Below are 14,875 nucleotides of genomic sequence, written 5' to 3'. Positions count from 1 at the left end.
TTAATCCCTCTCAGGATGGTTTATGGCCTCGGCTGGAGGGTCGACTTTCTCAAGGAGGACACTGGGAAATTCAACCGTCATGGGAGGTGTGTTCACCACAGAGAGGGCCCCTGGGAGGAGCTCCACCTCTTCCCTCTGGGTAAGTGTTTCAACCTCCGGTGCTATGTCTTTGTCCCTCTGGGTAAAGAGGAGGACACTGGGAATCTCCACCTCATCTGTCATGGGAGGTTTGTTCACCACAGAGAGGGCCTCTGGGAGGAGCTCCACCTCATTCCTCTCTGGAGGGGTTTCTAACTCTGGGTGGTCCTCATTGAGCTCAGCCTTATCTCTCTGTGGAGGGGCACACTGGGCAGGTGTTACAAGCTCAGGCACTGTCATGACGTCTTGGGGCTCTTCATCCATCTGCAGTGTTTTTTGCCTCTGCTTTGGCCTCATCAACATTCACACCTCCCTGGATGGTCCGTTTCCTCAAGGAGAACACTGGGAATCTGCACCTCACATAGTAGGTGTGTTCACCACGGAGGCCTTCCAGGTATAGCACATACAGTTGTGGTCAGAAGTTTACATACACTTGTAAAGAACATGTATGTCATGGCAGTCTTGAGTTTCCAATCATTTCTACAACTCTTATTTTTCTGTGATGGATTGATTGGAACACATACTTCTTTGTCACAAAAAACATTCATGAAGTTTGGTTCTTTTATTAATTTATTATGGGTCAAAAATATACATACAGCACCTTGAATTATCAATTTTGGTGATGTAGAAAGTTGTGTCAATCAAATTTGCTTTGTGGCATGGCCTCTTAACTTCTTATGAGTGATTATGATTGACTACAGCTGGTGACTTATTTCAGCCCATTTAAATAGGGCTTGTTTGATACACTCGTAACACTCAGCCAAAAACGCTACAATGGGAAAGTCTAAGGAGCTCAGCACGGATCTGAAAAAGCACATCATTGACTTGAACAAGTCAGGAAAGTCACTTGGAGCCATTTCAAAGCAGCTACAGGTCCCAAGATCAACTGTGCAAACAATTGTTTGTAAGTATAAAATGCATGGCACAGTTGTGTCACTGCCACGATCAGGAAGAAAACACAAGCTATCACCTGCTGCTGGGAGAAAATTGGTCAGGATGGTCAAGAGTCAATCAAGAACCACCAAAAAGCCATGAATTAGAAGCTGCTAGAACACAGGTGTCAGTGTCCACAGTCAAGTGTGTTTTACATCGCCATGGGCTGAGAGGCTACCGTGCAAGAAGGAAGCCGTTGCTCCAGAAGTGGCACCTTAAGGCTCGACTGAAGTTTGCTGCTGATCACATGGACAAAGAAAAAGCCTTCTGGAGGAAGGTTCTGTGGTCAGATGAAACTAAAATTGAGCTATTTGGCCGCAATGACCAGAAATATGTTTGGAGGAGAGAAGGTGAGGCCTTTCACCCCAAGAACACCATACCTACCGTCAAGCATGGTGGTGGTAGTATTATGCTCTGGGCCTGTTTTGCTGCCAGTGGAACTGGTGCTTTGCAGAAAGTAAATGGAATAATGAAGAAGGAGGATTACCTCCAAATTCTTCAGGAAAACCTAAAATTATCAGCCAGAAGGTTGAGTCTTGGACGTAGTTGGGTGTTCCAACAGGACAATGACCCCAAACACACATTAAACGTGGTAAAGGAATGGCTAAATCAGGCTAGAATTAAGGTCTTAGAATGGCCTTCACAAAGTCCTGACTTAAACCCCATCGAGAACATGTGGAGTGTGCTGAAGAAACAAGTCTGTGTCAGAAAGCCAACGAATTTAGTTGAACTAACCGATTCTGTCAAGAGGAGTGGTCAAAGATTCAACCAGAAGCTTGCCAGAAGCTTTGTGACAAAGAAGTATGTGCTCCAATCAATCCATCACAGAAAAATAAGAGTTGTAGAAATGATTGGAAACTCAAGACTGCCATGACATACATGTTCTTTACAAGTGTATGTAAACTTCTGACCACAACTGTACCTAGAGATGTCTGAAACTTCTCCTCTTTGCAAAATGTGTGAGATGGGTCTACTTTCATTGATTACTCCAACTTTATCCAATTTGATTCGGGCGTGAGTCCTGTACGGCCTAATAGGATGGTTTGGCAAGGAAATTTGTCTATATATTGTTAATTGCAAAACAATATTAATAATCTGACTCAAAGTAATTTATGTAACACTATGTGTTATTTAAAGAATTGTTGAGTTTGTGCTGATTAGCGCAAGAATGGTCACTTTAGAATGAATCAAATGAGGCTTTAATAATACTGTATACAGTGGCTTCAGAAAGTATTCATAGCCTTTTTTCCACATTTTGTTTTTTAGAAATGTTTGGACATTTATTAAAATTGAAATACAGAAATACCTCATTTACATAAGTATTCAGACCCTTTGCTATGATACTCATTACATGCACAAATGTCTTCAACAAGTCACTCAACAAGTTGAATTGAGTCCATCTGAGTGCAAGGATAATAGTTGATGTGATTTTGGAATCAATATATGTTTTTATAGTCTCTGGTTTGCATAGGAATCAATTACACACTGTATGGATTAGGCTGTCACTACCAACTCAACAAATTTCATAATTTTCTCTTGATCCTGACAAACATACCCATAACATGATGCAGCTACCACTACTCTTCACACGAGGGATGGTGCAGAAACTGCATTTCATGTGCTGGATTAGCAGTAAACTTAATGCTTTGTGGTAAAACCAAATAAACATATTTCCAGACACTCTCTTTGCTGTATCACTTGAATTCATTGTTGCAAACACAATTATGGATGTGAGGTAGATTATTAATGGCCTTGCCATTAAAGGATTCTTTTTGGCCACTAGGTTATAGACCAGTTTTGTAGAGGGACTGAGATGATGTTGTCCCATCGACTGTGCTTTTTCTTCTCCGGCATTCAACTTTGTAGATTTGTGTAAGTCTCCCCAGGCCTCAGGGTAGCATTCCTGAGCGGTTTTGTTCCTCTCCATTTGCTCAGTAGGTAATGACAACCTGATCCACACAGTGTGTAATTTATTCCTATGCACATCAGAGACCCTATAAAAACAAAGATATTAATTCCAAAATCACATGAACATGACTGTTATCCATGCATTAAGATGGACTCAATTAAATTTGAGTGACTTATTGACGACATTTTTGCATTTGAGTTAATTTTAAGAGTGTCATAGCAAAGGGTCTGAATACTTATGTAAATTAGGTATTTCTGCATTTCAATTTTAATACATTTGCAGAAATGCCTAAAAATGTGTTTTTGCTTTGTTATTATTGGGTATTGTGTGTGGATTGATGGCAATTATTTCTTTTGTAATCAATTTTAAACTGAGTCTATAACGCAACAAAATGTGGAAAAAGTGAAGGGGTCCGAATACTTTCCGAAGCCACTGTACTTATACAATTATTACAAGGCAAATACTTAATAGAAAAATCTTACATTCTACCCTCAATGGTAAATAGATCATAGATAGAGAGAGAGGTAGAGAGCGAGAGAGAGAGAGAGCAATTAAACAAAGACAGAACACATTATTTGTTTCCTGTACTCACAAAACCACACCCTCTGACCAGGACACAAAGAAAGGAGAACTAATCTGCGCTCTACTTCTGTTTTATACCCAACTTTTAACAATAGTATTTAAATTAAGAGCTGTTTGTAAGGAGGACCAATGAGACCATATTCTATCAATTCTATACTGATGACACCACAGCTTTGACACCTTCCAAAGGGCTTGTAAAACATCACAGAAAAATCACAATCATTTGGCCCACAATCAAATGTATTATTATTATTATTATTATTATTATTATTTGCACAGCCAATATTTCCATCAGTCTTGCTTCCTACAGCTTTGCATTGATTTCTCAAAATATTATTAATTATATGAATATATGAATAAAACATATTATTCCCAAATTCGCTCGTTACTATTCGTTACTCGTTTGCACAGGCAAATCATTTGGTTACAAAAAAAAACTCTGCTTCTGTACTGATATAGGCCAAGTTTCTGTGTTATATTATGTTGCATAACAGACTTCATTCACAATATATGATTCCCAAATTCAATAGGCTATAGGCCTACAGCAGCATTCAGACTGAAAAGTTACCGGAACCTGTCGTGCTTATTAGTGGGCCTGCTTCAGCAAGTCCAACTATTGTTATTGCTCATATTTATTCTTATTATTAATGGCCTTGCTTCACCAAGTCCAACAGTTGTTATTGCTCAAACCTCTCATCCGGTTAACATGGTGGAATTTTGATTTAGGCCAACTTTCTTAGAGCTCCTTTGTTACTGCAACTGTCATAGACACTTCAGGACTACTAAATAAAAACAACAGGAGACCTGTAGAACACATTCTTAGAATGATTACACAACAATGCACTCTCTTGGCTACCAGTTCTACCCTACTGAAACCACTCAACCACTTAAGCAACCAACTCTACCACTCTCAACCACTCAACCAACCAACCAACCCTCTACCTACTCCACTGAACTACCCCAGGCTCATCCCATCTATCTATCTATGATCTTCTAACATTCTATCTAACTTTCTATCTTTCCAACTGTATATCTATCTAACCTTTCAACTACCTAGCATCATTCTTTCTTCCTTTCACCAGTCACTACTGTTTCACTCAGTATAACCCATACTGATTAACCCCTCTCTCATCTATCCATCCTCTCTTTCATCTATACATTCATCCATCCAACCAACCAATCAACCAACAAACAAACCAACCAACCAACAATCCATCCATCCATCCATCCATCCATCCATCCAACCAAACCATTTTTAACTTTATCTACTATAATACCTCTCATCTGTCTATCTATCTATCTATCTATCTATCTATCTATCTATCTATTCTTCTTGCATCTATCTGTCTTACCCTCATCTATTGTACTTCATCTATTTGACTTGATCTGTCTACCTATCTATCTATCGAGCCTTCTCTCATCTATCGATCTATCATCTATCAATTCATTCATCCAACAGACCAACCAACCATCCATCCATCCATCCATCCATCCATCCATCCATCCATCCATCCATCCATCCATCCATCCATCCATCCATCCATCCATCCATCCATCCATCCATCCATCCATCCATCCATCCATCCATCCATCCATCCATCCATCCATCCATCCATCCATCCAACCAACCAACCAAACCTTTATCCATCCATCCAACCATCCATCCAACCAATCAACCAAATCTTTAACTTTATCCGCTACCATAATAAGACTATCTCACTTTTCTTCAACTACCCAGCAAATTTAATCTATCTATTGTCCAAACCCTCTTTAAACTTTTTCTACTACCAAAATAAGACTTTACTAAAAAACTGTGGTTGAGGTTGAGCACTGGCCTTTATGTGTTCAAGACCTGACCTCTTGTAATGTGAGTAATATGAAAACCAGGGACAACTACATGATTTAGAAGATGCTATTTTTATTTGTAGTTTTAAAACTAGGTTTTTGGGATGAAAATGATGGGAGAAATAGTCTCTAAGCCATCTAGGCCTCTAGGCGATGAGCTCTTTTCTGTAATAGAAAAACAAGGTAGAAATCATTAATTCTTCTCTATCTAGCATTTCCCTGGATGTTCTAAAGCTTTCATAAGTAAGATGCTACATGCTCATTATCAATCAATAAGAAGCCGGGGAAGCTGGTGGAGATAGAAATCAGAGGTAATTGTAATGCATGGAATGGAAAGAGGAACGGTATCAAACATGTATGCCCGTCCTCCGATTTCTACCTCCACCAGTCTCATCTGCCTCCTATAGAATGTAGCCCTGGTCCTTACTGTTCTGTGGGTGTCATTAGGTAGGACGGCCTCCTTCATCTTGCTGAAGAGCCTCCTGAACCAGCCCTGTCGGACCCCGGGCCGCACCACATTAGGTAGAGGCAGGACTAGCCTTTTCCCTCCTTTTCTGTCCTCCACTGCCAATGCATCATAGGAGTTTGAGTGCCAGTGTGAATCCTCCGAAGGGGTGTTGAGGGGCACGGGCATGGGTGCCAGCGGGGCGAACATGTGCTGCAGGGCAGCGAGGGATGTGGTGGATGCTGTGCCTCCCAATGCATCTACATATCTGCTCCGTACATCTGTGGATAAAAATGTCATATTCCAGTCCAATGGTTAGCTGACCGTGTGGGTAAAGCAAGCTTCACCCTGACAACGTAAAGTCAGAATTGACTATCCCTCCTATTGATCTACTCATGAACTAGAGGCACCTTTTCTACGGGCGTAGAAGCCGGGCTTCACCAGGTGGTCGGTCTTCAGAAGCACTTGACTGCCAGGTGCATACATCTTTATGACCTGAGGCTGGGGTGGGTAGGTGCTCTGAAATAAATATAACTATTGTCAGAAACCAACTTACTTGACCCTATACCTGTGTAGTAACTGTTATACCTTTAGAAGAAACATAGCAGTAACATGCTATTACATTATATAATTATGGCGTTTCTCCATTATACAGTACGGTAAGGCATGGGACGGGATAGGACGGCACGCATTTGTACCCTACCCGTAGCGTACTGCCTACTAGCGTTTCTCCATACTAGTTGCCGCCGGTGATATGTGTGAATGGGATGACGTTTTCAGTGACGCTTTCATTGACCAATCAACGGCCAGCAGTAAAGCATTTCAGCACGGGTACTACGTTTAGTACGTACTCCTGAAGGGTAGCTAAAAACGGCACGGGTACTACGTTTAGTACGTACTCCTGAAGGGTAGCTAAAAACGGCACGGGTACTACGTTTAGTACGTACTCCTGAAGGGTAGCTAAAAACGGCACGGGTACTACGTTTAGTACGTACTCCTGAAGGGGAGGTAAAAAACGGCACGGGTACTGCAGCCTGGTACGGGTCAGGTCGTTACGGATTGATAGTGGAGAAATAAAAAACATGCGAAAGCACGGATTCCGGTATGGTACGGCACGGTAGTGGAAAGACGGCATTAGATACTTTGTAATTGCATAATAATGGAGTTGAGTGATGTGTTACTACACATGTTATTACACAATAATAATAAAAAAAAATCTTATTCCAATGAGATAGCACAAACAGTTCAACCGTTCCTTATACCATGAAATCACTATGTGACATGTCAATACTAAGATGTCAATATTACATAGTAATTACAGTGTTATTAAACATGTATAATAAGGCCAACTTATAGCTCTTGAACGATCTGTAGCCTCTTATCCTCTGACTGTACTGACCTCCTGGAGGAGACACACGTCGACCAGTGGAACAGATCGCATTGGTTCTGAGGGCGGCATGGTCTGGCAGAGTGGGGCAGTCTGGGAGGGGGCAGCCAGGAAGGTCTGAGATAGTGGTTGGGGGGTCCGGGGAGGGTGAGAGGACGGTTGGGTTGTCAGGAGGGGGTGAAGGGGGGAGGTCGGACAGGGAGGAGTGGTCTCAGAGTGTTGGGAGGGCGAAGCGTTGAATATCTGGGTAGCGGAATGGATGTGGAGAGTAACAGCGGGTGGGAGAGTTCTGGAGGGTTTGACCAGAGGAGCGGTCTGAAAGATGGGGGACTTGATGGGAAGGGAAACCGGTGGTGATGTAGCCTTGCCTACAGCAGGTGGTGGTGGTGATGTAGTCTTGGCCATGGGTTCCGGGGGAGGGGGCATGCATCTTGAGGAGGTAGAGCCCAGGTAGATCATGGGAGGGGCCTGGTGTCGCGAGGGAGTGGTAGGGCCCAGGTATGAGTCCATTACATAAATTATTCAAGTTGTGGATGTGAAGACATCTGTCCTGTTTTTGTTTTCTTTTATCTGAATCCTGACTGATAGAAAGCAGAAACCACATCAATATGAGAAGCCTACGGGCCTAACACAGTTTACCTCAAACATAACCAACGGCATATGCGCCTAGCAACCTGCTGCAATGCGCCTAGCAACCTGGGTGCAAACATGACCACAGTTTCTCCCCCCCCTTCTGCACCACCTCTAGGGTTCCAATGTAGTCCTGGCACCAGTATATTGAACATTGGCAAGCAGGGGTATGGCCACGCAGCCTATAAGCGCCACAACCCGACATGTTTCTGTCCGATCATTAGCCTTTGCGCTAGCTTTGACACTGTATAATGCCCGAATAGGCTAGCTCATTCATTAAAACATGGTTGTGATAGAGTTTGAGTTTATAGGCCTATTGCACTCAGACATCAATAGGCCTGTGCGCCTTGGTATTAAAACAGCCTATTCACATGCGATGCAGACCTTATATTGCATAGAACTGACTGTATTACCTGGCTATACAAAATAACCTGTTCACTAGACCTGCATCAGACCTGCGTAGTAGACTTACAGGCCTATTGCCCTCATGATATATATAGGCTATCAGATGCGTGCAACCAGCATTTTACTCTTTCATTTAATATAATCTTGGACCTCATAGTTTAGCATTTGCTCAGTGGAGGTAGAAATCGGAGGGCGGGCTCATTCTAATGCATGGAATGGACTCAGGAATGGTATCAATTCAAACACGTGTGTTTGATACCCTTCCTGATTCCGATCCATGCATTACAATGAGCCCGTCCTCCGATTTCTACCTCCACCAGCATTTTCTGTATATGGCCTAATATCAATCGTTCACTTAACACGGCTGTGATATAGCTTTAGGAGCCTACTGCAGTTCAACAGGGAAACCACCGAGGCGCTACAAATGCACCTGCCGCGGACAGAGCTGACCCAGTGGGGCGCGGGAGGCCTACTCACCTTATGTGATCCACGGAGATGTTGGCTCAAGTAGATTTCGGCTGTTTCAGCTTCAGAGTAGAACAATTTGGCTACTGATAATAATTACAAAAAACTAACTGCTTTAATAGTCCAGTGATTTTACGTCACAATAATAACGATGGACACGTTTAATGCGTCATAGTCCAGGTTTCAGTCCAAGGCTTATTGCTAGTTCCAGAATGTCCCTCCTAAAAAAATGATTAATATACCGGTAAATGCGATAAAAATAAAGCTGTGTAAAAAATAATAAATCCGTTCATAAACACTCGGCCCCTGTGAAATTGAATGGTGCGTAAATGGATAGCCTAGACCGAACCCGTTCCAAGGCCCAAAGGCGATAAATCGCCGCAACTGTTTGAGATACAACATCTCTGTGTGCTGGCTTGGCTTCTCCTTCATTTAAACGTATTGAATAGTGATATGATTATGGCAATGTTTTACATACTTTCATGAAGTAATTGCAATGGGCCGATGGTGTTCTGTGAGTGCACTGCGTAATATGTTGAGGCACGCCAGTCCTTTGGTCTCTGTAGTGGCTCAGTCTCACATGTAGGGGGTGCTATAGCACCAGACAAGCTGGCCGAGTGTTTCTTCTTTTGCCCCTGAACAGATCACACAATCTGAGGAAAATAGTATACTTTAATAATTAAATGACAAAACATGCATACCTGTATTCATTGTTGAACAAGAGAGTCTTTGAATTTTAAATACAAATTGATTTCACTTTATAGATGTGTCACATCTGTACCTTACTGTTTCACCTCATTAATTACAATGTTTACTGGCTATGCTAGGCCTTATACACAGCCCCTACCTCCCTCCACCAGCCTGGACTAAATGCACTTTAAAATCTAGTATTGACTGTTACTGACTGACTGACAGTTATCTTTTTCTTCCTATCTGCGCTGCCACAGGCCTCTCCTAACAGGTCCACATAATTACCTTATTTAGCCCATATTTAATATTTAATATTTAATATTTAATGCTGGTCTCTTAACTTCTACTTTTTGCACCTTAACATACACACTGGTTTTTCAAAATAGTCCATATTTATTTAGCCCATATTTAGTATTTAGTTTTTAGTATTTAATGCTGGTCTCCTGACCTATAATTGCACTGTCTTGCCTTACCTTTTTGCACCTCACCAAATCATACTTGAACTATCTTGTACCACAGGGTCAGTCCCTGCCCTGTCACCCTTATCATACAGCCTCAGCACATTAATGTGGACTTGTTTGTTACTTAGTATTTAGTATATTTTTCTCAGTATCTTTATTCTTATCTGTCTATAGCGTTAGTCTATATAGACTTCCTGTTTACAATCCTGATTATGTTGTATGTTGTATGTTGTATGTGTATGTTATGTGTGATGTCTCTATGTCTTTAAGCTACTTGGAACCTGAATTTCCCCTAGGGATAAATAAAGTTTCTATCTATCTATCTATCTATCTATCTATCTATCTATCTATCTATCTATCTATCTATCTATCTATCTACATACTCTATATATTCAGAAACGCCAGTGAGCTAAAAGAAAGAACAACAAACCATAGTTGTTTTTATTATTATTATTATTATTATTATTATGGGGGTCTATAATGACATGTGTATGTTTTATGTATTGAAAAATAAAACATTTTTTCGCAGAGTTTGCGATTGCACTTTTTCTCCTCAGATCAGCTCTCAAATATAGTTTTCTACATGTTGCTGCTTATTTATCCAACCATTACTTTTAATCTATGCAACCGTCATAACTTCGTTCATCTTGTTATAAAATGTGTGAATCTGGATTGTTTTATTGAACTTATTGAGCCAACCTACAGTGGTTATGGGCATGAGTAATGGGCTTGTTGTTGATTAACTATGATGCTACGCTACACAATCAATTACAAATATGACTAGGTAGCAAAAGTTAGCAAGGGAAAAAGCAATCTCTGGCTAGATTATCCATATAACTATGCTAGTAATCCAATTACACCTAATTTACGATCCATAAATATAAACGCATATTAGCTGAATTACAACTAATTTACGATCCATAAATACAAACGCATATTAGCTAAATTGCAACTGAAAAAATCGATTAAATACACAGGCACTCATAATTCAAATTATTGCGCAATATCAAAACCCAGAAATTATGCGTAAATAGACGCGCCAAGCATCTGAGCACGCTCCTGAGCCATCTGTGCACCAACAAGTGGGATTTATCCTGACACCGGTCCATGCCCCTGAGAGCTGAGCAGAGTTGAAAAAGGTGAAACTTTTGACAAAAGCTGCACCCATCAATGTCACTTTTACACCAGCTCACCAATCAGCTTAAAGGATGATGGCGGTCTTGTCGCCAGAACCAGGGGGCTGGTGGCCACTGTCCGGAGCCGGGAGACATGGAAGGTGGGGCTAATCTGCATGTTCCGGGGCTGTTGAAGACTGTAGGCCACTGGGTAGACCCTCCTGACGACCTTGAAGGGACCGATGAAGAGAGGGGAGAGCTTGTGGCACCTTCACCTCAGGCTCCTGCTCCGAGAACAGTGGGGACTGGTAACCGAGGGAACACTAGAAGGGAGACATGCTCATGGAGGAACAGGTTAGGGTGTTGTGCACATACTCAACCCACAGCAGATGGCTGCTCCAGGTCCTGGGGTTGGAGGATACCAGACACCTCCAGGTCCTGATTGACCCTCTCCGTCTGGCTGTTTCGACTGGGGATGGTATCTAGAGGAGAGGCTGACCATTGCCCCAATAAGAGTGCAGAAGGCCTTCCAGAACTGGGCGGTGAACTGCGGACCCCGATCGGAGACAATGTCTAGTGGGAGACCAAACACTCAAAAGACATGCTGGACCATGAGTTCTGCGGTCTCTTGGGCTGTAGGGAGTTTGGGGAGAGGCACAAATTGGCAGGTCTTAGAAAAACGGTCAACTATAACTAGTATGGTGGTGTTACCATCTGAGGGTGGGAGACCAGTGATGAAGTCCAAGGATATGTGAGACCAAGGACGGTTAGGAATGGGAAGGGGATGAAGTAAACCCTGGGGGCGTGACCGGCAACTGAGCTGAAGTCTCAGGTAAAAGTTTGCAAAGCCTAGGAAACGCTGCAGGTAATTATTATTATTACGATAGGAACTCTATACCGTCTTACCAACAAGACTGCAACTACCGAACCTACCTCTTGCCGAAGTCCGCTCGCTGAGCGTTCATCTTGAAAGTGTCGTTGGACAGTTCTTCAAATGACCAAAAACTCAAGTCACCTCAATGTAATTATCCAGGTTCATCCTATCTTTTGTATAAGGCATTGTGTGCTAGTGTAATTTAGATTGGTAAATATTGTGTTGTGTAGACTGTGGTTATCCAATTATCAAATCTGCCGCCACTTAGCCACGTGTTCTGAAGTTGTGAGTTTACCGAAACCCGTCTGAGAATCTGTCGGTCAAAGTCGTGCCGTGTGGCTGAGTTTCATACGCTGTATAGCGCCGACATATACGATACAATTGCCTAGCTATTGATTCATTTGATACGATATTCCAACGACTTATTCAGTGTTAACAGATGTGTATCATGCGCCAAACCCATTCACCAGTATTGTACTGCCCGTGAATCTTTCCAGTTATCAAAACCTCTCATTCCCTTCAGCCATTCCTTGCTTGTTTTGTGCCGTTTTATATTACTGTTTAGTTAAAAAATAAAGCTTTCTTTGTGTTTTGATCCCTGTGTCCGAGCTGTGTAAGTGAACGTTTGCATCCATGAAAATGTATAATCCGCTACCTTTGGAGAATTGAGACTAGATATTGGTAAAATTGGTAAAGTAATTGTAAGGATAATTCAGTTTAACTTAAAGATCTCTCATCAAATCCTTAGTGGTGCCCCGCCTTTATAGTTGCTGTTTGATTGGAATAAAAGCAGATAAATCGTAAACAAATTGGATATTGATAATTCATAAGCTATTATACGTAGAAGATACATTTTACATTGCGTACAGTCGCCAAACATAATGAACACAATCTCCTGACATGTTATATATCGTAAATATCCCTCCCAATTATGAGATAATATTCTTATTGCAGAAATCACAAGGCTTCGAACGTCAACCGGTGATCCAAACCGTATTATGCTGATCCCTGAGTTTAACAACTCAACGAAGTGAATACAAAGTCATTTCTAGGCTTAATCGGGTCATTAAGTATTCAAAGCGCAGTTCTAGCAGATTATTCTAGCATACAGATTAATCTGTAGCGTTTTCGGACAAATGAGGTAGTAAATCAATTGAAGAGATTTATTTAGACAATAAATAAATGTAAGATATCCAGCTTAATTCAAGTCATGCAATGAAAAGTGTGAACACACAACATATAAAACATACTGTTGTAGTCAATAGTTGTAGAAAACGAATCAATTGAAAATAAGATTAAGAAAATAAGATAAGACTACACGTGCTAACCCTGAAATGTAAATGTGGGTACCTCACTCTTCCTGAACATTCACCACCTTTTAGTCTTTCTCTACTACTACAGACGATGATGCTTCCCCCTCGGTGGTTGCAGAGACCCCAGGCGCCACTGGTACCTCTGGTGCAGTTTGTGATGGTATTAGCTCCTCCACTGTCTACGCCTCCTCTTCCATGATCCTTGCCTGTGAGTGGGACTTGGGCAGAAGTCACAGCAGGCCACTGAATCCCCTTGGCAGCAGTAGTCCACCTCTGCTCTTATTGTTCCTTCTACAACAAAAACATGTACTTACTTTAGAAAAATGTACTTGTTTTAAGTCGCTTTGGATAAAGGCGTCTGCTAAATGTCAAAAATGTAAACGTAAACAAAACCTACTCTGTAAATAAGGCAAATCTAAACCACTTCCCCAATGTTACTCTTTAATCAATCCCAACTTGGCACTCAAAAAAATCCTGCCTGCTACGCCAAAATTTAGCACACCCTATAGGCTTTGACTACACCACCTGTTCAAAGGAACATACAGTATCACAATCTGGGGCATCCCCATGCAGTTATCAAATGAATGATAAAAACACTGTTTCAATAAATGCCAAGGTCTACTAGACAGAAAAGCAGCAACACATAGCACACTTGCATGTAACTGTAGCCGCCTGGTAACAATAGATTCCACTATGAGTCCTATTTAGCACTGTGAAAAGATTTCAGTGCACACATGCAAATGTAGGTTTAAATTTCACACCGGGGTTCCACTTTGGGAACGGTTATAGAACTTCACTGCACACATGGAAATTAAGTTTAAGCTTCACACTGTGGTTTCACTCATTAAGAAAACGTGATAGGGCTGCACACTGGTCACAACCTGCAAGGCAAAACAATAGGGTTCTCCTCATGTACTAATTATTGGCTAGGCTACTTCTGGCTTGGAGAAGTGGTATGAACAAACTAATAGACAAAGAACACGAATAACAGAAAAATAACTAGTCCACCCTTACAGAACCTTCTATGCCTCCGGCCGGGCGAGAGAGAGAGAGAGAGATCTTATATATATTATTTAATATATTATTACAAGTATTATCTTGACTGACATCAAATGATGGGGCGAGAGTAGAGGGAGAAGGAGAGAGAGAGAGAGAGAGAGAGAGAGAGAGAGAGGGGGGGGGGGAGAGGGAGAGGGAGGGAAAGAGGGAGAGGGGGAGGGGGAGAGAGAGAGAGGGGGGGGGGGAGAGAGAGGGGGAGAGGGAGAGGGAGAGAGGGAGAGGGAGAGAGAGAGAGAGAGAGGGAGAGGGAGAGGGAGAGAGAGAGAGAGGGAGAGGGAGAGAGAGAGAGAGAGAGAGAGAGAGAGAGAGGGAGATCTTTCCTAGCCACATGTATTATCTTGATTGAATGTCTGAGACAAGAGCTACAGAGCCTGTTATCTTTATGTAAACATTGATAGAATAGGGAGATAACATGTTGTATGGCAACCGTATTGAGTGTATGTGGTCTGACCTGGAATGAAACCCACAATTTGCTGGTGTTTCTCCCACCGATTGAGCCTTTTTAGCCCTGTGATTTCAGATGAAGTAGTTAAAACTGTTAAGATTACTCACAACTTGTATAACCACCCAATTTACCATGGTTGGGTCTTTACATGAAAGAATACAGTACTCATCATGCAAGTA

Source organism: Argentina silus, assembly GCF_951799395.1.
Source record: "Argentina silus genome assembly, chromosome: X".
Taxonomy (NCBI): domain Eukaryota; kingdom Metazoa; phylum Chordata; class Actinopteri; order Argentiniformes; family Argentinidae; genus Argentina; species Argentina silus.
The sequence above is the reverse complement of the archived record's forward strand: the minus strand, read 5'-3'. Positions refer to the sequence as shown.